Here is a 22,225-nt window from a genome sequence, read left to right as displayed (position 1 = left end):
CAATGTGCACAAAACCATTGCCTGATAAAGCCTAAACTGGTCTATTTTTTGGGGCTTGGGGCTTTTTATTAACCCCTACCCCTTATGTGTTGGTGTTTTTTACTTCTGTGCCTTTGAGCCTATGAACCACCAATAAATTGTCAATTTTTCCACACTTTTGTGCTGGCCCTCTCTTTTTTGAATTGAGTTTGAGGTTTATGGGGCCTTTGCACTTTCAGTACTTGTGAGGATATTCTTTTCATTACAAAATCAGCTTGTCTATTCATTTTGATCTGATTAAGAGTTTCCACAATATTTTCTGACTTATTCCCTCTGCCCACAAAATGAGAAGAAAAAAAACTTCTTTAAAACAGTTCCAGTTTAAATAGCAAGTCCTCTGTAATGAGTTTAGATAGTCATACTGCTAGACTTTTGGCAGCATTCGTTTTTATATACATGGATTGACAAATGCTACCATATAAATAAGTGCTGGAAGAGTTGCTTTACTAAATAATAGTAGATTGAAATGAGTTGAGCGATATGTCAATAGGCTTACAATACATTTTGTCACACATTGTTTTGTTCAACAAGCACTAAGATGTATTTGACATTGCTGAACATTCAAATAGTTGAATGTCTGATATCTCAAAGTGATGTTTCTTCAAAATTGGTGAACGAGGACTGGGAGGGGGTTAGATCATATATATGTGTGTGTGCTTGCATGTTAGGGTTAGGTAAGGATGTAGGCGTTGTGTGTTTGTATGTGAGTGTATGTATTTTTGGGTTAGAGTAAGGGTTAGGTATGGGGTTAGATCTTGTGTTTGTAGTGTGTTTTGGTGCTTGTTTGTGTGTTTGAGTCTGTCTTGTACAGTGGCACTGTTACAAGAAGGGTTATTTAAAGACAACTCTGGGATTAGGTTTGGGGCATGGGCAGGGTTAGGGTTCAGCTACCTGCATCACCTCATTAATGCGTGCTGACCCTAACCCTAACCCTGACCCTGCCACAGCCCTAACCCTACAACATACCTTAAGAAAAACTTTCCCATAACATTGCACTATTCAGACAAATTGGAGGCTAGTGTTATGCGGGTGGTTTAGTGTAAAGATCAGAAAACAAAATTGTTTCCTTTTTTGATGTTTCACTCATTTGATGGTTAAGTAACTTGGCCTTACATATCATCAAACTTATTTTTATCTATTTGTTGTGTTTGATATTAAGTAAGTTTGATCATATATAACTAAATCATCAATAGATAACTTTAACATCAAGAAACTCAATTCCTATACTTCAATTTTAACACTCACATCTTAAAAAAAATGAAACAAGATTCAAGATACTCCATGAATTCTGCAAGGAGTATTTCTGTACTACTTTATACCACACAACTTTTGTCAATAAAATGGGTATAAAATGTGGGTGTCACAATAGCTCCCATCACTACTCCACTTTTTGACAGTAATTCGGCTCAACAGATAAGTAGTTGAGAGTAAAAATCATGCCCATAAAAAAGTCACAAAGTATTAATCACAACATTAGAAAATTAGCTTTTATTGTTCAAATGTATGCTGAAGGGGATCACGCCTTGAACATGTTGTATTACTGTGTATAAGCTCTTAATGCTAGCAGTGATAAAGTACATTTTCTTTTGGAGTGAAAATTTTCAATATTTCTTAAAAGTGCCACAAATTTCCTATAAACTAGCTTTAATATATAAGAAGAAATGGTGCCAATGGCACAACAGGTAGCACACTCACCTTTAGACCTGGAAGACTAGAGTGGGAGGTATTCCATTCCCACTCCAGGTGAATGGATCAGTGAGACTACAATACAGCATTAAGGGTGCTGCATTCCTGAGTATGCTATCCTTTGGATGAGACATTAAATCAAGGTCCCATTTACCTGAGTTGATGGTAGCTCAGGTAGAAATAAAAGATCTTGTAGCATCTATTGAAAAGAGTATTGAAAGTTTCCTGAGTTGGTGGAAGCTCAGGTAGAAATAAAAGATACAACGGCATCTATTGAAAATAGTAGTGAAAGTTCCCTAATGCCCTTGCCAAATTAAAGTGTAAATACCACGTCAGAGCATTCCTGAAAAGTGAACAGTAGCCAAGTAGGACTAACCTGGTCAACAAAAGATAAATAAATGGTTATTAACTATGCACTAAGCTTCTAAGTTGTAGTTATTAGTAAGTGTTCCACAGTTTTGCCCATTTATTCCATATTATGAGTGGTGCTTGGCCTAGGTAAACAATGATACTATGAGAAAATTGTCCATATATACAATGTCTAACCATGTCCTCCCACTGCCTCAGCTGCTGCAAATTGTATCATATCATGTCATCGTATATGTGGTGACATTGTTACCACAGTCCTTCCAAGCTACATCATCACAGATATTAGTCGTTTTGATTACTCCTTGTAAAAGTGTTCCTGTGTGATGGTGCAAACAGTATAAGAATACCAGTGAAACATTCATGCAAGGCTAGTCCTATCATTTTACTGTATATCCTATATCCAGTAGTTTCCATATCTCTTTATACAACATACTTTCAAAATGTGATACTTTGTAGGCTATCTGGTTGGTATGTGACAATACCATCAAAAAATCTTTTTCTGAATCCTATGGAAACTGCATGGGTAAGTGTGCAGGATTTAGATGCTAACTTATCTATTGGTATCACTAATGCCAAAGGGGCTATTCTAAATTTGCACAACATTAGGACTAGTGGGGGTATACTATAGAACACATTAGCTGTGGAACTGCATAAGTAAGGGATTCAGAAATGTTTTATTCATATCAGTTTCATTAACTATACGCTGGAGATACCCATGTAGCTCAATGGATAGTGTTACGGCCTTATATGCAGTAGGTCCAGGCTTTGAATATATGGAAGGGAAAATAAGAATTCATTTTAGTGTGGCCTAATAGCTTAGCAGCAATGTGAGAGTTTAGTCTAAAAATGCAATGAAAAGTGCCTGGTGTCTTTGTTAAATTGCTGCCCATGTATGTATTTGGAGACAATATACACTATTACCATTATGTTAAAGTCCGTGTTGTAGTTAAATTATTGTTTGATAAATTATTGTTTGTATCAGTGCACAGTATGATGTCCATTTCAATGCAAGACTAATGCTATACCAGTCTATTTTATTGTAGATTTCATAGGTCATGTTGTGCATTACAGTACCTGTGTCTATATTGTTCTGACAGTGACATAGTTAAACAGACTCATATTATATTTCACTATACTATGAATAAGTCAAGTGGTTACATTCTGTTATACAAGAACACACCTAAGAATGTTCCTTGGGTGAACATGGGGTGTGCTTTTAAATATCTTTCTGCACACAGCATTGCACAGCCCACAGAACAACCCATAGATGGCCTGCATCACAATGATATCATGGCCTTTGGCTTTACCCACTCTGTGTGTGTGTTCTGTGTCATTATGAGGTATGACGCTGGCAACTGGGGTAATTATGATAGCTAGTTCAGACACTTTTTCACTTACAATATTGTGTAGTAAGTTCTAATTAACAGTGTAAGCAATCATGTACTGTACCTTGCTGTCTGGAATGGATTCAGCATGGCAGCTACTATACTCTATGCTCCCTGTGTCTCTGCCCTTGTGTACTACTTAATAAAAGATAATTCCACTTTTCCTGTATTAACTTGTACTGGAATTTCAATCTATGTGGAGGATGAATTACTCCCTGTCTGCTATCCTTCTAAACACTATCATCACCACCATATGCTGTTGAAGGTGGAAGTGTTTCTGCTGCCTGGTGCTGGACCTTTTGTCAGAGCACAGCCTAGGAAATGTATTATTAGATAATAATGTTGTGCAGAATAGTACACACAACTGCAATCTTGCTAACCTTTACAGGGGAGTACTGTCATCTGCCTCCCATTGTGTCATGACATCTGAAGTATATCTTGTGCAACATGGATTTGGCCTCTGGTGATGGTGTAATGATACTCAGACACGAGGGACTATCCTGCATGACATTCAGTTACTAGAACTATTTGCATGTCGGCGGGGATACTTCACATCAGGTATATGTAAGATATGTGAATTAATAGGTGTTATGATGCCTACACTTCCCACTAAGATATCCTCTGGAATGCCTCCCTGTTGCAATTGTTGTTGGATGTCTCACATATGCATATGGTCCCACCATGCACACTGTCAGAGTATTAACACATTTGTAATAGTGATTGCTTTTGAAGGGGATCAGGTTGCAACTTGTTGATCACAGCTGGATGAGTTACAGCTCAACTAATTTTTCTTACATAATATAATTGCCAGCACTGATTCTACTACAGTGACATAAGTGGTCCACTGTTTTATGAACATATCTCTTTTCTTGCAGTTGCATAACTGCAGCATTTGGTATATATGATTAACTGAGGTAGTGGTGTCCTGCCCTCTGCAAAAAAAGCATATACAGATTTTTCCCATTGGCTTATGTAGTTACTCAGGGGAACCTGTCAGTTTATCGATTGCATTTCTACTGAGTAATGGTAGATTAAAGGAAAGCAATTGAAACAATATTCATTGACAGTGGAGATCACTCTTTTCTCCACTGCTGTGTGATCTTGGAGTTGTATCATTTATAGTTTGGAGGGTTTTGGGGGGGTTTCCCATATGAGGGGTGCAGGGAGGCTTGCCCATCTGCAAAAACATATTCCTTCCCTTGGATTGCGAAAAGTTGCTTTGGCAAGTTTTTTCAGTCTACCAACGTTTGATAGATTTGGTGTTAATGCATTGACATGCTTCCATTACTTAGAGCAGACAGAAGAAACCTGAATAATATCTGGTAGTTCAAAGAATGGTAGCCACTCATACTGATACAGATACCTTTTCTGTGATTAGGTGGGACATTAATTACATCAATCAGTGACACAGGGGAATGGAGAGAAATATGTGAATATCGGTGTCATGCATCACTGTGGCTTTTAACTTTATGCCCCCAAGTCATCAGATACGATCTTCCACATGTTGAATCAGCATGATAAAGAATTTGTTCAAGATCCTTGATGAAAATGATTGTGAGACCCTCGCTCAGTGTATCATGTGGTCTATTCTGTGAAGTTCCTCTAGTCAGAATAGTTGAGACAATACATACTTTACAGTCTAAAGGAAAGGGTGAGTGATTCATTCCTTGAGGTGTCATTCATAGCTGGTGAAAGTCAAGGATAGTTCTTAGTAGCTCATGGTTCACTCTACCTTGATGAATCATCTGGTATTAGTTGCGATCACCCTTGCATACACCATGGAGTTCATTGTATTGGGATAACTCCCTGAACTGACTGGATTAAGTGAAATTCAAGTGAGATTGCTCTACTGTGATTCACAACATTTCTTTTGAACAGGCTAGTATTTTTCCGGTTGGCGAGCCAGTTTATACATGCTCTTTTCGCATGAGCAGTTCAGATCTGTGAGGTCTCTGAATCACTACACTTGTGTTTTGTCACTCTTGTGCATACATTATCTAACTGTTTGCATGTGCCACATGGTAGACAAAACTTATCTGATGATGCCTTGTACTTGTGTTATCAAGAGCCTGTGCACATTAAGAAAACATTCAGATAAACCTTGTGTATATATGTGCTACACAAACTGTCAAGTCATAGCAAAGATGGGACGAAGGACAGAGTAATTCTAAATACAAGCTTTTAAGGAGAAGAATAGTTCTATAGAAGAGGTACTGATCTTTCCTTGCAAGTCACAGATGCAATCATTTTATTCTGGGCAACTAGGCATGAATAAAGTAATTGCCAAGGCTTTTAACTACCTGTAGCCACTGACACAATTTGCTTGTAGTATATCTGCATGTGTGTGTGTGTGTGTGTGTGTGTGTGTGTGTGTGCGTGCATGTGCATGTGTGTGTGCGTGTGTGTGTGTGTGCGTGTGTGTGTGTGTGTGTGTGTGTGTGTGTGTGTGTGTGTGTGTGCGCGTGCTCGAGCGCACATATGCATGAGTGTGTGTGGTGTGTGTGTGTGCGTGTGCGTGTATGTACATTTCTTTGTTACCATTTCTGAAAGCCATTTTAAGCAGCAAAAGAGGTATTGTTATATAGAAACACAACAGATTTTTGCTCAGAAGATTTTTTTTTTTTGGCCCTCCACTTGTTGGAGAGTGCCAGTTAAGTAACTGCTCAGTATGCCAAATGCCAAATGACCTAACTACAGCTGTGCAGATTGATTCTGAGAACTGTCTTGTATGCCATGTGACTATTGCATGAATACTTTTACTAAGTAGCACATTTTCTAAGTCTGTATTCCCGAAACTTACAAATAGATCAGTTTCAATGGCAATTTTAAGACTTACCATTATTTCAAGAGGTGCACTGCTTTTTTTTTAGAAATGTTTTCTTTTAAGCATCATTGCTTTTTCTTCATTTAAAAATGTAAGGAAATAATTAATCATGCATATCAAGCATTAAGTGCTTAAGCAGTGAGTCAAGTACTTCATCTCCCTTCAAAGTATTGAAGCACTTTGTTTGTTTGACACTTTTTTCTGAATAAACTGGGAACACTCAGCAGCTATTCCTTTACACAGTGTACAAATTGTGATAAGTCACCTGAGGACATGAGCTACTGAGATAATGGTTGTCATACAGAAGGTCAGTTACAATATAAAACAAAGCACTAAGTCTTTCTCATTTTATGCTATTAGCAGTTCCCCAGACTGTTGCCCCCTCAATCCGAAGCTGAGGACTAAACCAAAAAATCAAAGGTCTTCCAAACTCTTATTAATATGCTGTTCTGCTAAATACCAGCATGAATGCATTATCAGCATTTGTTTAAGAAGCTGCAGTGTCATCAATGACTTCTTACATGAATTTATCTACTCACAACTCACTGGCAATAGCCGATTCTGTATATATGAAAAAAAAAAAATATATATATATATATATATATATATATATATATATATATATATATATATATATATATATATATATGTATATATATATATAGCTTTCCTGTAGCTAGTGTAGTCCAGATTCAGATTTGCTGTATCTAGGACTGTATGTAAGCTTCTGAGCCCCCCAAGCTTTCTGTGTTGGAGGGAAGCCTTCTAGCTTATCAGTGGGAGTGGTAAGAACTAGGTAACCTATCTACCACATAAGTAGTGATTCTGGCCCAGAAATTGTAGTTATTGGCCGTTTGGGCAGTTTTTCCATATCTCTCAACTTTCTGATTTAAAAGCCCGCATTTGCACTTGCTTCCCCCTTTCCTGTAACTAGTTTAGTCCAAATACAGATTCTTAGTTTTAGCACTTGAATTTGCTTAATCGTGATCAGCACTTGTTCAGAACTTGTAAGCACTAAATAACCTACTAATTACTATAGCACTCAACCTTCCTCATTACCTAGAGGAAAACAGTTTTGGTACTTACTTTCCTCACTTACTTAGAGAAAAACAGCTCTAGTACTCACTTTCCTCACTTATCTAGAGGAAAATAGTTTTTTATTCAGGCATGTCCAAGGGTCAGCTGCCAGTGTTCTCTCCTGTCTATCTGATGAATCTGGGCATCTTGGGGCAATGTAGAAGTTGCCTCATGTACACAGACAACCCTCTCCTCCTACCACCCAACACTACAACCTGTGAGAGTTGCACTTATCTAGCCAAACTGGAGGTAAAGCTCTCTCCAATCAAGACTGAACTTGACAGTCAAGAGGAGAAGGTAAACACTTACACCACACCACACTCATCACACAGTCTCACTAAATCTACACCACCAAAATCCACACATAGAAACACAAAAACATTCACGGAGGCTCCCAATAATGCTCAAGCAAGAGAGACCTCAAAAGCAGAAATGCAAGCAACCTCATAGTTTCATAGTTTCATAGTTTAGTACTAGGCTATCTGCCCTGGGGCATTTGTAAGCCTAGCCCTAGAGATGCGGCTTTTGCCACCCCATGTAGTGGTACTAAGGTGTACAGAATAAATTTAGAATACTGTGCCTTTGTCTAGTAGTGACACATTGAAGACCCCCTTACTTATTAAAATTAGTTTACTGTGCCTCTGTCAAGTAGAGACACAGTGGTGACCCCCGGGGTAAACCTACGATCTCCCATCTACTCATCAAGATTTCTCTTGAAGAGAGTCAGTGAGGGGCTCTGCCTAATATGAACTGGGATTCTGTTCCAGAGTATGGGAAGCCTCTGAGTTATGAATCTGTCCCTCCAGCATGTTCTATTCATATTTGTACTGAGGTTTAAATCTTTGGCTCTTGTGGTTCTAATGGATTTGGATTATTTGAGGTGGAGCATGTCCATCAATTCCTGGTTGGACATGTCCTTGTACGTCAGGCACAGATCACCTCTGAGCAGGAGCTATGCTACTGAATAGAGCTGGAGTTTCTTTAGCCTGGTAGCATATGACATATGTTGGAGACCCTTGATCCTCTTGGTGAGGTACTTCTGGGGTCTCTCCAGCTGTTGCAAGTGCCGGGTGAGGTACATACCAAATGGGGCATTGTACTCAATCATGGGCCTGATAAGGGAGGAGTATAAGGGTACGATGACCTCCTTTGATCTGTATGTGTACCCCTTCATGATAAGGTGGGCAAGGTAGAAAGTCTTTCTAACCACTTTGGCAACGTGGGTGTCAAATGAGAGGTCACTATCAACTTGGGTCCCCAGGTCTCTGATTACTTTACCCCCCAACACAACCCAAATGACACATAGCCCGCAGACTCAGTGTGCCACTCAACCACAACCAGTGAGGCAAAACAATGTACCCTACACACTAGTCATAGGTGACTCTATAGTCAGGCACACTGATGTGCCACTCACCAGGCTAAACAAGGAGAAGGTTACTGTCAGCTGCCTGTCGGGTGCCAGGATCCGTCACATAACCCACGCACTCAGGTCACTCCACAGCAAGTACAAATATGACTCTGTCATTGTCCATGTTGGTGTCAACAACCTGAGATGTACCTCCCTGGACAACATGAAAAGAGACATGGAAGAGCTCTCCGATCTTGTAGCCCAGGTAGGTATGACCCTAGCCCTGAGTACCATTCTGCCATCACCCAGAATGATGCCACAGTACAAGGACAAAATGATTGACTTCAACAATTGGCTAAGCTTCTGGTGCCATTCTAAAGGGATCCAGTATCTGCCTGCCTGGGATGACATGATCGACAGACCACGATGTTTTGCCAGAGATGGCCTGCACCTGTCACTCCTGGGATTCCGGATACTGGCTAAGGTTCTTGCCACCCCTATAGTGCCTTTTTTAGGCAAGGTTCAAATGACAAATTCACCACCATAACAGGAACAGGCAAGCAAAACTGAGGGTGATGCTACTCAATGCTAGAAGTCTAAATCTCAAAATGCACTCACTCGAGGCACTCCTTAAAATGGAGAACATCGATATCTGTGCAGTGACTGAGACCTGGTTCAAGGCTCTAGAGAGCACCCCTGCACTACCAGGCTATGACTCATAAACACTTTTTGGCCATGTAACCTGGACCGGAACACCAAAGGCAGAGGTGTGTCCATATTCATTAAGGATATCCACACCTCCAGGCTAGTTGCTCAGCATAATGCAGCCGTGGTTATCCAAGTGCAACTAACTCTGGGCAAAACTGCAATCCAAATTGTAGCTTGCTACAGATCCCCCACCATGCCCCAGAATACCCACTCCTCTTTTCTTGATGTACTGGAAAATATTAGGGTACAACCAAACACCCTAATAATGGGCAATTTCAACTACCCCACCATTAACTGGGAAAATTACTCATGTACCAACTCCTTCACTCAACGCTTTCTGGAATCCATAAACTCCAATGCCCTGGATCAACTTATCCACACCCACACCAGGGGCAGCAATATCCTAGATTTAGTCATTACCAACATGAGTGACTGGTGTTCCACACCTGAAGTCAACGCCTCATTGGTCCGATCCGACCATAAGCTAATTACCCTAGATATGCACATCCTGCCCCCACCCCCCATTAAAGAAACCATGGTAAAAATTTTCTCCAAAGCCAACTTCATGCTTCTTAGGACAGAAGTGGTGAACTTCATGACACCCATGCAGATGGACAATACAGTTATGACTACTGAATCCTACACAATTGCACTTTATAAGCAGTTACATGAGTGCATGGATTGTGCTATCCCAAACAGAACCAAGACGCTATCCTCCAAAAAAGGAAGCCAATCTGGTGGTCCCCTGTCATAAACAAACTGTACAACAGAAGGAAGAAACTGTTGCAAAACAGAGTAAAATCCCATGAGTGGAGGAGCTCCCTGGTCAGCCTCAGTAAGAAGCTGTGATCCCTGATAAAATCCTCTAAAGCTAGTTATGAAAACAAAATTGCCACTGATTCTAAAGACAACCACAAAGCATTCTATAGCTATGTCAAGAATCTCAATGGCAACACTCAGATCTGCTCTGAGTTACAGCACAATGGCACTAAATATACAGACCCAACTGATATTGCCAACATCCTGGCAGATAGGTTCAGTGCTAACTTTACCCCCCTCACCCCCTAAAGAGCCCATATCTATACTGGAAGAATGCAAAGTTCCTGTAATCACAGCTGCACAGGTAAAAAACACACTCTCCAAAGCCAAGAACACAGCATCCATGGGACCAGACAACATCCCAGGCTGAGTTCTACATGAACTACAGAATGAACTGACACCCCACCTAAGTACCATGTTCAATGATAGCCTCACCTCAGGCTTTGTACCTGCTGAATGGCGCACAGTGACGGTTATCCCACTCCACAAGGGGGAGCCACCACGGACCCCAGGAACTACTGCCCCATTAGCCTGACTAGCCTGGTCTGCAAGGCCATGGAACGTATCATCATGGAACTTATAAACAAAGACACTGGTAATCTCCAAACTTTGGACTCCACCCAGTTCAGGTTTGTAAAAGGCAGATCATGTCTCCTAAACCTGATAGACTTCTTTGAAGCAGTCACCAAAGCTGTAGACAAGGGTAAGGTGGTTCACACAGCCTATCTAGATATCGCCAAGGCTTTCGACACCATCTCCCACTCTGGAATTATAGATAAACTTACTAAACTAAGTATAAATCCCTATGTCACAAGATGGGTTGCCAACTGGCTTACTGACAGAACCCACACTGTGAAAGTAGCAGACTCCAAATCCGACTTCAGACCAGTGACAAGCTGAGTACCACAGGGTTAGGTCCTGGGTCCTCTCCTGTTTGGTATCTACTTCTCTGAAGTACAGGCTAACACAGAAGGTCTTTGGCTAGTGAAGTTCACAGAAGACTGCAAACTAGGAGCCATAATCAAAACTCCTAACGATGTGGACATCCTACAAAAGGGCCTCACTGAGACAGATGCCTGGTGTCAAAACCATGGCCTCAAGCTCAATGCCAAAAAGTGCATTGTCATCCCCTTTGGTAAAAACTCTGTACCCATGAACTACAACACAGTCGGTAGTATACTTAACACCGAAATGTGATAAGAGACCTTGGGACACAGGTGGACAGTAGTCTCTCCTTTGATAATCACATCGCCACAGTAGTCAGGAAATCCTTCTATGTGGCACACCTCATCACAAAAGGTTTCTCATCCAGAAAAAAGAGGTCATTGTTCCCCTCTGCTCATCACTCATTAGACCCATTATAGAGTACAGCGCCCCTTTTGGTATGTACCTCACAAGACATCTACACCAACTGGAAAGGCTGCAGAAATACCTCACAAAGAGGATTACCAGCCTCAAACAGATGCCCTATGCAGACTGTCTCAAAAAACTCCAGCTTTACTCCATCGCATATCACTTACTCAGAGGTGATCTCTGACTAACATACAAAGCTATATCAAACCCAGACCTGTTGGACATGCTCCACTTAAAGAAATCCCAATCCCTCCGAGCTACACGCTCTAGGGACCTAAACCTTGTCACCACAATAAACAGAATATGCCGGAGAGATAGATTCCTGTCTCAGAGACTTCCCATACTCTGGAATAAATTACCTATCTATATCAAACAAAGCTCCTCATTAGCACTCCAAGAAAAATCTTGATGATTGGATGGGAAATAGGAAATTCACCCCAGGGATCACCTCTGTGGCTCTGCTCGACAGTGGCACAGGAAAATAATTTTCTTGGGTGGCAAAAGCCAGGGTACCTTTTTGGCTGGGCTTGTATAGGCCCCAGGGCCAATAGCCTAGTACCTACCTATGAACCTATGATTCTGCTCCCACCTTATCCTAGTTACAGCTCCGTGTCTAAGTTATATTTTATTATCTTTTTCTTATAAAGGCTGACATTACCTGCATACCCGAGAGTCTTATTTTTAATATACTGATTTACATTAACAGTGGCCGAACATGTAGCTAGAGGGGGGAGAGGCAGAGGTGGTAGTTGCCCCAGGTGAAAGAAGTAGGGGGATGGGATTGCCAAGAATGAGCTTTTATTTATTTACTTACTTTGTTCAGTTTGTTTTCCCTCACAGATCAAAAAGTGGCACTGAGTGCTGGGTGAGCCAGCTATGGTTCTGAACAGTGTGAACATTCTGAAGTGGGGTATCGAAAATAAATCAATTATAGTTATTATGTCCTAATGCAAAATGAGGTTTAGAAAATATCTGAAACTAAAAGTCAGGCTATTGAACTTAATGTAAGAACATTCAAAGAAAATGTGATTCAGGAAGCACAATAAGAAGAGCAATGATCAAACCTTTATAAATGCCTGCTACTGACACGTTAATAAGATTGACTAATGAGCTTACGCAATCCAAACAAACAGAACAGGGAACTCACTAATTTGAAATAAAAGTAACTGAAGCATTCTGAAAACTTCCCCATATAGATTAATTATGGCAATATCTATAGCATAAGGAATGATCGCAAAGGATTATATTGTTGTTATGCTGTATGATGTAATCCCATAAGGAGCCAGTCATCAGTCTGTCCAACATGGTTCCAGGCAGCAATTACACAGTAGATGGCAAAGCAGGCCAACAGGTATGCTAAGAACTGAGAGACCAGGAGATCCTGAACAGATACAAGACAGTTACGCATTGTCAACAATTTACAATATATACAAACCAGGAATGGAACCACTTGATGAGTGTGTGTGTGTGTGTGTGTGTGTGTGTGTGTGTGTGTGTGTGTGTGTGCGTGAGCACGCATGTGCGTGTGTGTGTGTGTGTGTGTGTGTGTGTGTGTGTGTGTGTGTGCATGTGTGTGTGTGTGTGTGTGTGTGTGCGTGCGTGTGTGTGTGTGTGTGTGTGTGTGTGTGTGCGTGCGTGCGTGCGTGCGTGCGTGTGTGTGTGTGTGTGTGTGTGTGTGTGTGTGTGTGTGTGAGTGTGTCACCATCAGTGTACGTCTTAAAAACAGTCACCTTCTATAATCTTTCTGATGATACTCTACAAATGTCATAGGCACAACAGCCAGGGCTTTAAACACCATCCTGGGTGTTATGGTGGAACATACTGACAAATACATCAGATTCCCTGAACCACATCAGTAGCTCTGTTCCATCATGGATGGCATTTACAGAGTTGCTTGCATGCTCATACTGCTAGCCACCGCACACTGCACAATATGTGATAATATGGCCGTGACATATCAACTACAAAGTACTACAGAACATTAGGCTACCATCACTTACAAAGGCATGATCAAAAACGCGAGAGTTTGCACATCCCAGCAGTACAAATATCACATACTACTGGTAGATTAGTGGCACTTGATATGTATTCACCAGTGTAGATACACACAGTAAATACTTGGTATGTATATATCAAAACTCCTGACTGACAAATTCTGATAGCACAAGTAAAGATGAGTGTATACATCACAGTACTATAAATGATAACAGTGCATGAATCATGGATATGGCAGATGAAGCAACATAACGATTGTCCATAACCCTCAGTTACAGCATTGTAATATATGCCTAGCAAAGCTAGCAATAGTATTCTTGTGCAAATCTTTATACATATAAGACTGGTACATAAAAAGCATCAGCAAAAGTACAATGGGAGAAGACGGGAGTGATGCAGCCTTATCCATAATACATGCCACTCAGTGTTCCCTTATCTTCAAGTTCAACAGTATCATGCAAACATTGTAACCACATGTGGATAGTAAAAACACTCCTCCACCATTTTCCATCAGGAAAATAATGTGCCGAAGGCATGTGCATCCCTGAAAACCTAGACCCAGCCCACATTGACTAGTACACGGAAAAGGTTACTATCACACATATCATTCATAACTAAAATATATGAACTAAACATGTATTGTGCATCAGACTTAGGAGTAATCCATTCAGATTGATGAATTGAACACAACACCTCCTCAGCCTGTAGAAACTGACATATACATATACTGAAACCATGCAGTAGAAGTACATGTCATAGCAGCAGCTGCAGCAGCATCCATGAACACAAACAGATGTGTCTCATACATCCAAATATCAGGCTTGTGTTATAAATAAGAAGATTTGATGTAAAAGTAAGACAGAAAAGTTTGGCGTTTTTGCATTATCGCATGCATACAACAAGCACTGACTGTCAGTGCTGAATGAGCACAGTGAACACTTTCTGAAATGTATTCCTGCCTGTGCCATATGCCCACCATCATAGTGTACCCTAACACCATGAATTGCCCCAATCATCCTTATAGCTGATAATTGTCTTCTACTGATGACCCCCACAACCTAAAACATATGTGCATGTACATGAGTTACCAGAGGTGTGTTTGCAGAGAATTGGCGTCTATCCTCGTGGATGCCACCAACTTCCATCAGTGGTGTCCATCCTTGTGGACAGCACCAACTTCAACCATTCACTGAAGATAGTTCACTATCCTTGACATCAATAAGAATAACTACATCCACAGAATCAAATAATAAGCTGGGTAAAAACACAGGCAAAGCCACAACAGCTAGTGACACCAGAGCAGTGCTGGTAAATGATAAGGAATGCTGCTGGGTGCCACTGGCTATTTGTCCCAAACAACTGGTGATCGCAGATCTGGTGGCAGCAGTGACACATTACAGTGCTCATATTGCCATCTTAACATCAATTAACTGAAGTCCATTTAGTCAAGGCTCATAAAATGAAAGGGGCAATCATCTAATGATTTTAAACCAACTTTCAAGTCTGACAACTTTAGACTTAGAACAGGGGCACAAGGGACACAGCACCCTACATGGAGAGGGTTGGAACTGCGTTCCCACCCACATAAGAGATTACATTGATGGCCAGTATTCCACTGGTCTTGAAGAAACTGGCTTTGAATAATCAATTAGTCTTTTACTGTATTATATCTCACAGCCACATAGGAATGGAAGAAGAATTCCATGCATGTCAGCATGTGTCAGTATATGTGAAAGAAAATCCAGAAAAAATGGTAATACTATTGCCATTAAGAATTATAGTGGATGCATAAGAAAGAATGACAACTATGTGCCTAGCTGTGTTAGCAGTGTCATCTTCCATGGTAGATGAATGACAAAGATATTCAGCTGTGTTCCTTGATATGTTAAGAGCACCAAGGGCCAAAGTGAATGCATGACAAACACTGTCAATTCAGTGACTAGTCATTTTAGCAGTGCCAACTGCCATATTAATAACATGGAAAGTAATGTTGCCAGCCTTATCCACCAGTCTGCACATGGTCCTTTTCACCTTAGTTCTATTACAATCTGGCAACCTTTGTCATGCAGGCATGTAGGGCTGTATGGCTTCTAGCATTTATGAAGCATTCTCTGGCACATATATAACACATGGAAATAGATTAGCCACTGTGATCTACTGTATGTCAACACTGATCACAGCACTCATTGTGGTCGACATACATAATCCCAGAGCTCTGTGAACTGAGAATAGGACACATAGATAATACTCAAGGGCTTGAGATTAATAAATCATATGTTTATAATGGGAAAATATTCTGTTTATAAAATATTCTGCACAACCTCCCTGTCCAGTAAAGTTAGTGCCACCATTTGCCTCAAAATGCCTATATCATGATCATCCACATGTGCATGAGTGATGCATTGACCAAACACATGCTCAATCAAAAACTTATCAGAAGAGTCATCAGGTACAGCTTCAGAACATTCTGGTCATCCCCATCACTATCATGGCTGCCACAGTCTATGAAAATATGTCAGCCAAAGAGATGACGAGCCTCAGTACATCACTGTGAATCAGGCTTTCAGATTCTGCCTACCACAGATGGCATATGACAAGGACTCATCTCTCACAAACTGCTCAGGCTCCATATTAGCCACCACTGTTGGACAAGTGCTAGGACCTCCATGACTGACAAGATAAACACAACATGGGACTGTACGCTATGCAACTGTTGTGCTACAGACCTTGGCTAAGGGGCCTAGCACAGGTGAAGACCACTAGTGTAAAAATTGAACTATGGAAGAAGCAGCCCTGATCATATTAATTCTGTAGCTGAGAGGTGTCGGCTATACATGGACATTGATATTATGAGTTGTAAGTGCACTCTGCAGTCAAATAAACTGAAAAATACAGATCAGCCTAAGCTAATAGAGTTCATATCTGCTTACCAGTAATAAACATTTGGACTATATAGTCAAAAGAAAAAAAAAAATTGGATATAATTGGGTAAAGCAGATGTAGAAAAAAATATACAAACCTGATGTTGTATCTCATTTTCATTTCATTTGTCTTTTGAAACAATCCTTTAACCCATGCCTGAATACATGGCTCTGTAAAATGGACCTTAGCCTAAAGACAAGTTTGTTCTAAAGCCTACCTACCCATTTCAGTTAATATGTATCCTTGTAACTACATGTGGATTTAGATATATGCATCAGACAGGAAGTAGAGGAACTTAACAACTACGACTTGTCTTGAATTACATAAAATGGAAACAAGATTTATATTAAAATTAGTCTCCAGTGGACTTAGTAGTGAGATACCATGTGGATATCTGATTAATTTATTTTTTTGAAAATTCATATATTATATAATATAACCACAGTAAAACACAGTGAAGAGGAAATGTGGTATTGCCCAAGTATAAGAAACAAATAGTCACAAAAATCAGTAGCAGAGCAATCCACAAACCATGGAATTCATGTAACAAATCCACCATGAAAAATATAAAATCCTTTTATTCCACAATAGGTAAGCACTTTCACATAGGAGCTTCTTCAGACCATCAAGCAAATACTGGTCTGCAACCATTTAAATAGTCTTAGTGACCCAATCAGTTCATATTAAACAGTAGCAATCCACTGATTTAAAGTGACAGTGAAACCTTCAACATTAGAACACACTTAAATAACATAAAAACTGGATAAAAAACTGTTATCACCTTGGGCTATAACATGTTTAGATAGGGCACTGGTAATGGTTTTAATTCTAATATTGTAAACATGCTCCCTAATTCTATCCTTGAGTGGCCTGTCCATTTTACCGACGTAAAACGACCCGCAGGTCACACACTTGGCCAAATAAACTACATGTAGGGTCTTACAACTGGCTTCTACATCAAAACAAAACTGTTGACCAGCATCAGGGTGAACAAAAATCCCTGTGGTATCTAAATAAACACAGAAATTACAACCCCCACAAGAGTTGGTACCTTTCATACTTTCAGATTGTCTAGCTCTATCTCCGGGATAACATAGCATTCTTTTTAAGTTGCATTTGTTCTTAAACATAAAGGAGGGGTTTTCCCCTACCACTTCCTTTACCATAGGATCCATGGTCAATACACGCCAGTTCTTCCTTATGATATCCATAATAGGATTCACATCAGTGGTAAAAAGCATCGGAACTTTTGTGACATTGGAGCTAGAGGCTTCTCTATGTGTATCAATGGGTTCAGCACAATGAGAAAAATAGGGTTTGTCAGAACCATACCTCAAATCACCAATCCCTTCAAGGTTCCTGTCCACTTCAAAAGGACTATATCCCCTATCTACTAACCTATCTCTCAGGGTAGTCAGTTCATGACTAAAACCACCACCATTGCCCTATCTAAGCATGTTATTGCCCAAGGTGATGACCACACTTTCAGATTTTTGGTGGTAGATCTGGTTAAGCCTACAGTCAGAGAAGGGGACATACGTAAGAAGTCAAGTGGATTTTGAGGCTTAGAGCAGACCGTGGAATGGGTCTAAATGGGAGGACTTCCATTAAGCCCATGTTAAAATCCAGGAAGTTAGCTACGAAGTACCCCTAAAATGATATTAATGTATTTCATAGCCTCTATGTGTATGTTTTAGTTGTTTTTACACACACACACACACACACACACACACACACACACACACACACACACACACACACACACACACACATATATATATATTTTTTTTTTGTTAATTGTGTTGTAATGTTGAAGGTTGCACTGTCACTTTAAATCAGTGGCACGGATATATGAAACTTTAATTATGTCACTGGTAAAACAGAACGAAAAAAAGATGAAAAAACACTTCTTTTAAATCCACATATGTATATGCCTGGGATATAAACAGATTTAGTCCTACTTTACTTTTGAACTTCTAAACATCAGTGTATAACAGTGCATGAGTTTGGAACTTCTGAGTTTGTTTACATAGCAATTGTGCTAGTGCTTCTAGTGCTTCATTTGCTTCCTGCAAGTTTGGAACTATTGAGTTTGCAAAGGGAAGCTTCTTGTGTTTTTCTAACTACAAAGTATTGGATTGGGTTTTCTCTACCACAAGCTAAACGGATAGTCAGGACTTCCTGAGCAACCAGGCATTTGCTCTACAACATTTCATCAGCTTTTACAAACATTCTAAGGTACTTTTTTATGCTTGTTATGGTCTCCCCACACAGACTGTTGTGAGTTGTGTTCAAGTTACTTTGCATCATTGGGAAAAGTTATAGGAATGTATATGCCTGGCATATAAACAGATTTAGTCCTACTTAACTTTGAACTGCTAAACATCAGTGTGTAACAGTCTTTTTGTTACACTTTAGTTCAACATCTTGCCAATTCGGCGAAGCAGTGAGGTTTCTGTGGATTTAAAAGAAGTGTTTTTTCATCTTTTTTTCGTTCTGTTTTACCAGTGACATAATTCAAGTTTCATATATCCGTGTCATTTTTTTGAACTTTAGTAGCTATCCCAGCTACGGTCCACCACTAGTCTATCTGCAGGATCTGATTATATTTTATCAGTTGTTTGTTCTTGCACAACTTTAAATCAGTGGATTGCTACTGTTTAATATGAACCAATTGGTTCATTAAGACTATTTAAATGGTTTCAGACCAGTATTTGCTTGATGGTCTGAAGAAGCTCCTATGTGAAAGCCCTTACCTATTGTGGAATAAAAGGATTTTATATTTTTCATGATGGATTTGTTACATGAATTCCATAGTTTGTGGATTGCTTTGTTACTGATTTTGGTAACTGTTTGTTTCTTATACTTGAGCAGTTCCACATTTGCTCTTCACGGCGTGTTACTGTGGTTATTTTATTGTTTTTGCTTGCTTACCATCACACCTTGAAGGGACATGACTGAAGGAGACCTACAAGATCTTGAACTGGATTACAGACCCGGTAGACCTGTAGAGGTAACTCAGAGTATTCCAGACAGATTTTTAGCCTTTATTAGAGCGGAAGGTAATCCGCTGTTGATCCATGACATCACTTCCAGTGAAACGGCAGCACCAGTCAATGCAGTTCAACAGGAGAAGCTGAAACAAGCTATGGACAAACTTGAGAGGGATTTTTTGATGTTGAAGCATTTACAAATGCAAAGACAACATTTTGAGGTGTGTCTCTCAAGAAAGATCGTCCCAAGAGGCCTCAGAGTGTTGAAGATGCCAACTTATGGCACACAATATCTGGAATTATTGGCGAAGTGTCACAGTTAAATTTAGAGGTAAGCACCAAGTATTTGGCTATTCTTGTTGATTTTTTCAGACCAGAAGAAGAGCAGTTAAGAGCCTCAATTAGAGAACAACAGCTACCGCTTTACAGCATGTTTCCTGCCAGCATGATAGATCGCATTCTTGAAGGGCTGCTTGATGGGGTAGTGGTCTTTGAACGAAGACTGCTACAACAAAAGAAGGATAAAATTGATAGAGATATGTGTGATTTCCAAAATGAACATGTGTTTACATGGCCCAGGGTAGTGATAACAGGCCATACCAGAGAGTCTAAGGCTGCTAACCTTGTGCCAAGAGTAGATACCCTTGGAACTGTGAGACCTGCTAATACCCCTATATCAGGGAATACGACTGTGACATCACATGAAGTACAAGGTGTATTACAAAAGGTTACAGCTTCATTGGGTAACAATGACAATGTTTCAGCCAACAACGATACACCTTCATTTAATATTGACATTGTTATGATAGAAGGTAATGGACATGTGGTTCAAGGAGATGTATGGCCTAAAGTTACACATGCCTTACATGATGCACGACCTGTTGTACCATCTACTTCTAATACTGCCTCATGCCCCCCATTCCCTATAGCCATCAGTGGGGAGAAAGGGCCTGTGAGAACTCAATCAATGAGTTGGGGGTGGCAGAAGCACAAATTATCATCAGAGAGACAGTCAAATCATACCATCAAGAAGATGTGGAGTCAAGTGGGGACTCTCTAGCTTGGAATCTCTCTGAGAGAATCCTTAGTCATGATGAAATGTCTATTTTAAACAAAGGACTAACCTTTATTCCTTCTAGGGCAAGTGACCTTATGGAGACTATGATTGATGTTAAATGCTTTAGCAGAAATATCATGTTGAGATTTGAATTTGGTAATTCTAAAGTTAATTGTGTTAATAATTTTAGGAAGACTAGTTTATACATGTTGAACACACACCCACTTGTAGAGGCTTTTAATAAAATGGTAGAAGATGATTTATATAAGTTTTATGATGATAAACTACCATTAAATGTGAATAGAAATGTGAGGTACAATTTGAGTTGCAATGAGAGACTGGCCCTGAAATGTTTACAGGAGGATGAATCTATTATGATAAGGCCTGCGGACAAAGGGCGTCCAGTAGTTTTAATGGATATAAGTGATTATGTTGAGGCTATGAATACTGTTAAATGATGCCCGCTTTTATCTACGGGTAGATTTGGATAGGGTACATTTGCTGCAGCGTTGTATTAAGTTTATGTCAGAAGATTTGTTAAAGAGTGAATTGATTAACATGGAATTGTATAAATTCCTAAAAGTTGACTACCCTCTTTTACCATCTATACAAGGTCTCCCTAAAATCCATAAGGATGGCCGTAAACCTCCAATGAGACTGATTGTTGCAGGAAGAGGTTGGGTTACAGAACCCTACTCCCTATATGTGGAGAGATGGTTGAGACCAGTTTTGAATAGCAATGTATTTGTCTTGAAAGATACCAAGCAATTTCTAGTGGATTTATATGAACATGGGAACTCTTTAGACTCAGTATCTGAGTTCTATTTTGTAACATTGTACGTCCAGTCTCTTTTTACTATTATACCCAATGCTATAGGGGTGCAGTCAGTCCATGATTATTTGCATAGATACAGCACTTATGAGAACGGACATATTGATTTAATATGCTTGTTATTGGAAACTATTCTGGAGAATAATGCCTTCACTTTTAGAGACACTATTTACTTGCAGCGTGATGGCGTAGCTATGGGCACTTTGTGTGCCAATAGCTACGCCAACATGTTTATGGCAAGTTGGGAAGAGGAAATTCTGTTCAGAATGAGATCATATCTGGAGCATGTGAAATTCTATTGATGTTTCAGCGATGACCTCTTTCTTTTATGGGTGGGTATGTGTACAGAGTTAGAGTTATTCCTGGTTGAGCTGAACGGTACATATGAGTTCTTGAAATTTACTATGACCTATTCCCTAACTAAGATAAAATTTCTTGATGTATACATTGAAAGGTTGAACAATGGCTCGATCAATACTGGTGCGTATAGGAAACAGTGCCATAGGAATACCTACTTATATAGAAGCAGCATGCACCCTCAGTATGTTTTCAAGAATATTATCAGAGGACAAGGAATGAGGGCTTCCAGGCTGAATGCCTCAGAGGAGGGCTTTAGTCATGAACTGACTACTCTGAGAGATAGGTTAGTAGATAGGGGATATAGTCCTTTTGAAGTGGACAGGAACCTTGAAGGGATTGGTGATTTGAGGTATGGTTCTGACAAACCCAATTTTTCTCATTATGCTGAACCCATTGATACACATAGAGAAGCCTCTAGTTCCAATGTCACAAAAGTTCCGATATTTTTTACCACTGAT

This window comes from Protopterus annectens, chromosome 1.part0 (assembly GCF_019279795.1).
Source record: "Protopterus annectens isolate FY-2018-M chromosome 1.part0, PAN1.0, whole genome shotgun sequence".
NCBI lineage: Eukaryota > Metazoa > Chordata > Ceratodontiformes > Protopteridae > Protopterus > Protopterus annectens.
The sequence above is the reverse complement of the archived record's forward strand: the minus strand, read 5'-3'. Positions refer to the sequence as shown.